This window comes from Ischnura elegans, chromosome 2 (assembly GCF_921293095.1).
Source record: "Ischnura elegans chromosome 2, ioIscEleg1.1, whole genome shotgun sequence".
NCBI classification, from domain to species: domain Eukaryota; kingdom Metazoa; phylum Arthropoda; class Insecta; order Odonata; family Coenagrionidae; genus Ischnura; species Ischnura elegans.
This window is the reverse complement of record NC_060247.1, coordinates 23,997,171-24,006,347: the sequence shown is the minus strand read 5'-3', so window position 1 is coordinate 24,006,347 and position 9,177 is coordinate 23,997,171.

Here is a 9,177-nt window from a genome sequence, read left to right as displayed (position 1 = left end):
ATATATAATTAATTATCAAAACAACAAATTTTATAAGATATCTTGGTCTTGCCGCTCAATTTCTTCCCCGATCTGGCCCGTGGCGACTCTGAATTGTGAAACCATTGAGTTACAGCCATTTGCCTCACCGTAATATCCCCCGAATAGTTCTTTAACCATTTGTTTTTAGCATTTACTATCCAGGCTCTCTTAGCGACTTCTTCCATCAACTCCAAATGGTCATATTATTGCCGGCCAGGTCCACAATTGTTATGAACACCATTTTCTTTTGCCTTCCTTCCCGTTCAAATTCGCGCTGAAAACCGGTTCGCTCCAGTATTTCTTGGGAGCGTTTGTAGCGAGAGAGAAGCGAATATAGTGACGTCATGCGTGACGTACGAGAGCGCCACGGGAGCTTTTGTAGCTTCTACTGGACCACGAAAAGACTCGCTTCCAGTGCTTCGGAGCACTGGGAGCTTGTACTGGACTACGCCCTTAGTATCTTTCACTGAATTCAGGATTGAACAAGGAAATAGATACAGAGGCTAGTGTAGGCTAATCTGGTAACCAACATCAATACAGGTATGTACATAACACTCGAGAGAGAATCATTTGAAATTAATAAAAAAAGAAAGCTCCTCAGTGAAATTACAGGCCTAAAACTTCTAAATTTCAACATTCTTCTAAAGCTTATATGATATTTATTTTTAATCTTTTATTTCATACTTTTAAAAAAATATTTGACAACCAAAGAGGGTTGTTATAATATTATGGATGGTTATAATTTTAATAAGAATCTGTTAACTAGATCACATTAACTTAAGTAAAAAAAATCAAATAAGCATTGATATAATCCAAAAAAAATAATTAAGGGAAGAAAGATGTGAAGCAAATTAATTTGCATGACTAAATTTCTTTACAGGAAAATATTTTAATGGAAATTACTCCGGATATAACTTTGCAGAAACAAGCGATATCATAACATTAGGAAGCCTAGTGCGCAGATGATAGCCAAATGGAAAGATTTGTGGAATAAAATATTATAGCCTTGACGCGAGAACCAGCAAATTGGCTTTAAAAATCGCTCACTACTACAAAGATGCAGGGTAATTTCAAAGTACTTAATGCAAAAATAAAATCTGATTCAAACATCTTTAGTCATATTTTTAAAAGCATAAATGGGGAGTCCAGACACAAATTGAACATAATAAAAAAACATTTTATCACAACTCGAAATAAAAGATGAATTTTCCTTGAAGGAGAACACCCTTGACTAATTTTCAATCCTTTACTTCAAAAGTTAAGTTGAACCAATTCAAAATCATAGGTAAGATATAAATAATAAATTTATCAGAATCGTTGATATCCTATCGTGTCCATCTTGGTATCCTAAAACATATCGTATCCATCCATTATCAACCAGGAAAATTAAAATATAACACCTTCACTTAAATTTTCACTACGAATAAAAGCACATTGTTTCAAGGATGCAACTCACCGTTTTATTGTGTTCTTTTTTGCAATAACTTATTGCATGCGCTTTCTAACATTATTTTTATTTTCTACGGCTCGCAGACAAAATATACAATAAATATGCGGCGATACGCATCCGCGGAACGAAGAGATCGAAAAATTCGGTTTCAAGATCACAATCTCGTATCCCGGCAACTGAAGGAGAAATCGGGTGCCTCATGATGAAAAGAAGATACTGCATGATTATCACGTCCGCAGGCCTGACATCACGGCGGAGAAAATTTTCAGCTAGAGGTGAAGTTTAAGGGTAGAAGGGATAAAAAGGGGTCGACTTGGCGGCGGGAGTGGGGGTGTGAAAGGTGTCAAACGGAGCGTCGCGCCGCTCCAAAGAGTCCGCGACCATTCCACGGACATTTTGCGAAACTCTACTTGTCTAGCAGAGACCGGTCACCATGGAAGAACTTGGGACGTTGGTGAATAGGCGGGTGAGTGGAGGAGGGAGGATAGCAAAAGCGCCCTCAAATGGCGACGGCAACATACTGATTATCTCGCACAGAGGAGTACCCCCGCCCTCATTGCCAAGCGGTGCGGAGGAGGGGGAAGAAACCGACGGAGAGGCGCAGGGGAGAACACACTGAATCGACAACCATAGATCATGCATCGGTGGAAAAGAATATTATGATTCTATGTCACAAATAACTCTAATATGAGTCTTTACTATGTCTTTTCTTCTTCTAGACATAGGAAATTTCAATTGTTTTCTTATTTCTGCTATAAAATGCGCACTAAATCAAAACGTAAAAAATGATGAAAATAAAGCAGAATAAAATGAAAAATTAAAGTAAAAAATTGAAAAATTGCAAATATTTTCCTATTTTTTGTATTAATATATTTTTTTAATGTTATCATTTACCACTTAAGTTTCTGATTACACAAGCAAAACTTCACCCACAGCATAAACATATGAGCAAAAATAATTATTGCATTGCCAACTGGCTGGTTATGGTAAACATGGTTTACCCGGACAGCGGGAAAATATTCAGAATAAATTTCTATAAAACAAATTCAATTCATGTAATTAACTTGCTTGTGACAGAATATATAAAATTATATGGTATAGAAAAGGTTCTTTATCCACCAAATTGCTGTCTGTTATATTCAATGAGATTTACCACTCATCGCCTACACAATCACATCTTTACTAATTTTCAATCACATACTCTTCTTTAGTTACATGAGAGGATGTAATTAATGAAAAGTATAATAAAATGGACGTTAGCACATGGAACGAAAGGTATCAAGATAGATGCTCTTGTGTTCATAAGCATTAACTGGGAACCTTTTTACCTACATTATTTGTCAACAGTGGGAATTATAGATGAAGGAATTTTTCTCTTCAGGATGTAAAAATTTTTGACGCTAAGATAGAAGTACAGAGATTGTGATACTCTGATCCATCATAAGCATACGATAGGCACCATTTGTAATCCAATCAAAAAACAATCACGTGTTAAATATGCTGACGAGGAAGGAGTACAACGTTACAGAATGCAGCAGTGAGGAATATTGCAAATGTGAACACAGGGAATAGTTACGGTCTGATGGCAACTGCAGAATGTAGATTTAGTTTAAAAGTCTGCTCAGAAATAAGCCGAAGATCGGAAAATGGTATTTTACAAGGGGAAATATAAAGAGCGTAAAGTTCTAAGTGTGTTGGCGGATTAGCTGGAGCCCCATATTCTCCAGGCTGCAGCATCGACAGGTATGCGACAAGTAGAATTTCATAAGGTCCGTCGGTATACATTTCCCATTTTACATGATGTGAGATTAAATAATAAAATTTTTCCTGCACCAAAAAATCGAGCCGCCTACATCTTTTAATTTTACAGTGGCTATGGAGGCAAATGTTCCAATATTTTCGCAACAATTTCTCCTCGCTCGAACCAGATTTTACCGTGGGGCACACAGCTTCCCATTATGATGCATATGGACTAGGAAGACTGGACCAGAAGCCGAGGCTTTTAGGGGGAGAAGAAACAGACGGGGGAAGACGCCTTTCCCCAGCACTTAAGAAAACTGGGAGCGAGACGAGGGTCTGTTGGGGGAAAGGAAGGGGTCAGGGCGGAGGGAAGAATAGGGGTGGGCGGAAGGCACCGCCAAGTTTCTCGAGGTGGACGGGAAACAACGTGGACAAGGGGCAATTTGGTGCAAGGTGCGGCTGGCTGCGACCACGAGAACGCAGGACAAGTTCCGGCACTTCCTCCATCCTTAAGTGGAGTTAAAGGGTGCGAGGGCCGAGATTGAAGGAGGCACCTGAAGCATGGAGGAGAATGGCTGTTATGAAAAGGCGACCGGGGAGCCAGATTGGATTTTCATTGCTGCAAGGGTCAATTAATTTGCATTCATAATGGCTGAAGTATGAGGAAATCAAGTGAGGTAAACAAATGAATATCTGAATACAGTGCTCAAAAACTGCACGAGTAAAATTCATGTGCTTCAATTTTTCCTGACACAGATGTCTATGTTATATTCCAATCCATATGAATAAATACTCCTTGATTGCTGTTTTTCAATTTCTTCAGTGAGCCTATAGCATCGCGAGAAAAAGCTCGATTCTGTTTCGTACTATTTTAGGTACTACAGGTCAGATAAACTCCCTCTAAAATAATTGAAATTCCAAGTGCCTGCTCTAATAGCTATGCGGTAAATATGTCAATCAATTTAATACACCAGTATGCGTGAAATGTAAAAAAAACATGATTTTAGGCCATGACGTTCGTACAAATCCGTTCATAATTAACTCAGATCTCTGCTGAGCTGTATTAATTTACCATTGCTACCATCATCTTGCTGGGTTGTAGTCCTCCACGTGTAGTTTGAGTCTCTTTAGGATATTTAAAGAGAAAAGATCTGCTAACACCTAAACTAACATTGAAACATTTGGCCGCGCGGTGGTGTTTAACAGGTCCAAATAAAAACCGATTGAAACAAATAAAATCTATTAACAAAAAAAGAACGGTCGTTGTCACCGGCTTAAGAAAAGCAACCAGACGCGAGGGATAAGGGAAGATAGACAGTTTGAGTACGTTATTACCTTGGCTGCGAAGGTAGCGGTGGTCTTCCAAAAGGTGCCATGGGTCCGTCTTTCGGGAGCAGCACTTCTAGCGTCGAACACTCGACGAGAGCCTCACCAAAACAAAAATGCCCGATGCTCGCTGGACAACGCCGCTGTATATATCTAGGTCCCATTTTCCCATAGGTACCATTGGCCCCTTTTGACCGATGTCTTGCACGGCACTGTGGCGGAGGATTACACCACCCGCCAAGCTGCTCTACCTACACGCTCAGAATGAGGGACGGCTTATCGTTAATATTACATAGGACAGAAAGTTCTGGTCAAAATGAGCATCGTTTTCGCTTATTACCAAAGTTATACGCAGTCACATCCATCGAACATGGAGTGCCCAGGCGCTAGCAAAATGTTTAGCACTGAAACATATCTTAAAACCATATCAATCAAATCAACTTATACTATTCACAAAATAAATTAGCATGGCTAACAATCGGTTAGCTGATGAAGGCATCCAACAACCTTTAAGAACTTCCGATGAATACGGATAGCATCGACTATCGTTTCTTTAACCATAAAATTCTTCAAGAGTCATTTTGAATCCCTAGTCATGACATAAGCTTGGCAAATCATTAAAATATTCGATGGGTAGGATAGTATTTGCCACTATCAGAGAGTTAGGAAGAAACAAAAAGTATTGCCGAGGGGTATTTGAAGGAATATGACTTAAAATAATAAAATAAGTTTAACGTAAATGCTGCTAATTTAAGTCATAAAAATTTGAATATGACTGCAATTATTCCAATGAGTTTGCTCTCGAAACTAGGCTAAACAATCTTATTTATGGCAAGTTATTTATAGATTCTTTCTACAACAAGCAATTTAAACGCATATTAGCGGAATAGGGCAGTAATATATATTCCTTTGATAAAAATAACCCATTCCCAGTTTCAATTTTGAGTTCTTCGGTCAAAAATATTCAACATCGCTAAAGGTTATGGACGCGGTTTATATATCGCCTTCAAATTATTGACTATTAATTACATTACATGTCAATGATTTTTTCTGCGATTACGGACACGCTTACATCGTATCTAAATACCATCGATAATATTTGATGAAATGTTCCTCACATAAATACTTTCACTAATTCTGTATGTTAACATGATAGACAGCAATTATGAAAGATATTTTTGAAAAAGCGCCAATAAAATGTATTTATTGCCATGATTACATGGGGCATTGCGTACACTGAAAACTAGACTATACCTATTATGTCAATTCAAGAGCAGTTTATTTTCCAACGAAGTTAGCCAAATCTTACGAACGCCAACATGCTAAGGTAGATCAGATCATAAAAATAAGATAAGAAAGATAGTGTGTAGAAAAGATTCAGAATGTCGTTTGTTCCACGATTGATGAGAGACTACAGAGACTACAGTCCTACTATTTTTGGATACCGCCCTGTATAACGGCAGCGTTAGTACTTACTAATAGGTTAGTTGGCTTGTATTGTGGTCTAGTAATTTATGTATTTCTTAATGCATGTTTCTGATTTTTTTCTGGTATTTCTCTCAGCATGTATTGCATGTTCTAGTTTCATAGGCATGTTAAATTCACGAATATTTGGCAAGTTTTGCCTTTGGATGAATGTGAAAATATTATTTGTTGGGAAGCCTAATATTTTTATGACCATGTGGGGTACATGTGGGAATCCTCTTGCATGCTTCATGTTGGTGATTGATCACCCCCTGCCGAACACCCAAGAGGTGTTACGTAGATAATACTTGTGAGGATATTATGTAGATTTACACTTTGTGAACTTATCTCCAGTGGTAATAATCACATATGATACACCTTTTTGATCTGAATACTTGTAATTTTATCATTAGAAGTTTATCATAGAGATGCCAAGAATTGTTATTACAAAAAATTCAGATTTTTCGTTACAACTATATTACCAGCATCAACAAGTTCATCAAATCATTTCTATCCTAGACACCTTTCCGCAGCCATCTTAAAAAAGGCCATCTCGCCAGGCACCAAAAAAGAGAGTCATAACTTACATGTGCTTTCTCCTACTGGCCGCCAAATCCTCCTCATTTGATTCCCTGCAATAAACTCCACCCTTTTCCCACACGACCTCGACTTCGCGCCGAATTCAAATGCATGGACACAAACCCCGTAACTCGTCATCACCGAATAGCCAGCCAGTACCTACCCCGCCGCGCCCATCCAACGTTATACCGCCATCGTATTCCCTTTCGTTTCGCCAATCCATTCCTATCCCTCTTTAGCAGTACTTTTTCTCCTTCCAGATGCCAAATCCCAATGCCCTCCCCATCCAAAAAGAAAAAGTCGCACACTTCGAGAGCCCCATTTTCCTCACCTCAGCACCCTAAACAGATCCGCGCATAAAAATACACCTCTCCGTGGTCGCCCTCCCACGCACCTCCTATCGGCGGAAAAGAAACCAAAATCCACGCAGCGGTGTCTCTCTCCTTTGGCTTCGGATACTCGCGGGGGGGGAGTTGGCGAGTGGGGGTGTGATAGTAAGATGGGATTGCGTCTTGCCCCATGAGTATCGTGGGGAGGAGGTTTGGAGAGGTGGAGGAATAAAAAAAGTAGTTCGCGAAGGGATGAAACTATGCTTTGGTTGAGACTTTTGGGGTGGAGGGGTTTTTGTGGGTGGGATTGGCTCGAACAGTCTCGCACGAGATCCCATATTATCCCGACCGAACGTGTTCGTGCCGGGAGGTAGATACACCCATATAACGTATCAGTCGATGACGAGGAGAAAGGGGGATTTTATTTTCCCCCACCCCTCCCGGTGGATAGGTAGATAGGTACCAAAGGATCGGACACATCTTCTCCCTCACGGCTTTTCACCCGACAACCAACCCATCCCACCGCTCTCATCTCAATTCCCCTTCCCCACAAGGACCCGGGGTCCCGCCCATCCCCGGCCGAAAAAAAATGCCTTAACTCGGATATAAGCGAGATAAAACACTAAAAATATAGGCCATTACGCGCCCCATTGGCATTCAGGGCGGTGCTCGCGTACAAGGGAAGGGGGTTTTCACGCCGCGCCGGCAGGTCCTCTCTATCTCCGCGAGACTGACTCCGCGCCGGGCGTTAAAAAGGAGGAGAAACCGATAGCTGCTGGGGACGGAGTGGGAGGGCAGGGTGAAAGAGCAACGTGTAGGGGATCGAAGGCTGCGGGGAGTCACGCGGGTCGTATTGGTGTGTGATGGGTGGCTTGAGGAGAATGTTCACCTACGTGCGAGGGCGATCAGTTGCTCATTCGGAGGGAAGATATGCGATTGATGAGGAGGAAGGCGGGATAAAGGGTGGGGAGGGTAAAATAAGAAAAGGGCGATGCGCCGGGATCTGTCGGCTGTGAATTTAAGGTTTAATGTTTCGTGCAGAACGGTAAAAATGGGAGGATGAAGAGGATGTGTTTTTCCGAAGAATAGAGGATCCCGAGCCAGACTCGGCAAAAGAGTATTTAGACTAATTTACTCGTGAAAGAACAAATTTTCTGCATCTTTTAAATTGCTCATGAATTAGTGCGGAAATAAAACAGAGCACTTAGATGTTATCTATTCAATATATATCACAAATTATACATTAAATGATACATTAAAACCTACCCAATTTGTGATATATTGAATAGATAACATCTAAGTGCTCTGTTTTATTTCCGCGCTAATTTATGAAAAATTTAAAAGATGCAGAAAATTTGTTCTTTCACGAGTAAATTAGTCTAAATACTCTTTTGCCGAGTCTGGCTCGGTACTAAGCTGGCAAAGTAATTTTGGATATTATTTTAAATATTTTTTCGATGTGTCGTAAACACGTTTTCCATATTCAAATAGTTAAAGGTTGTGCGAGAATCCACATCTTCGTAATCCATTCATTCGCGCAGAGGATAAAAGTGTAAAACAATAACCGCAGCTCTGTGTTTGCGAAATGAAAATAACTGTTTCGAGCATACAGCTAATATAAATGTTACTTTCTTACTATACCCGCTAAGATATAATCGGAACAATTGTTTTAACAATTATTATGTAAATATTTACGGCGTTGAAGGACTAATAGGACTGATGGAAGAAAATTACCAGGAATATTTTCCAAAACCGAAGGACACTGTATGGTGTAAATCCGAAATTTAAAAAAAAACTGTCTGGCGGGTCGCATAAATGAATTCTTTCAACATCAAGTCCGCCGATTATTGTCTTACGGGTGTCGAGCCGCAAGGACTAAAACCAACCGGCGATATGATCATGTGAACCCTTTCGCAAGTTACCGTCAAGCCTTAACAAATAGGAAATATGGTAATTTTGGCAGCACTGGATAGATGCCTGCTGTGAATTCAATTTCGAAAATTCGAATAGGTGATTATTTCCCCCAAGGTTGACCCTCAAGATTGCCAGTGGGTACCGTCCTGCCTCAGACACGGCTCAATTCCGTCACGCGTCAAGAATCGATTATTAATTTCACCTCTCCGGACGCGAGAGTGGTTGATTAGAACAGCTGCTGAGTTTGGTCGAAAGGTAATAAAAGAAGAACAGGAGGTACATACACAGCGTATACTGCCGAGTACCTGACTTTAAAAACACACCTTTAAACGATAAAATAACTAAAAATTGAGG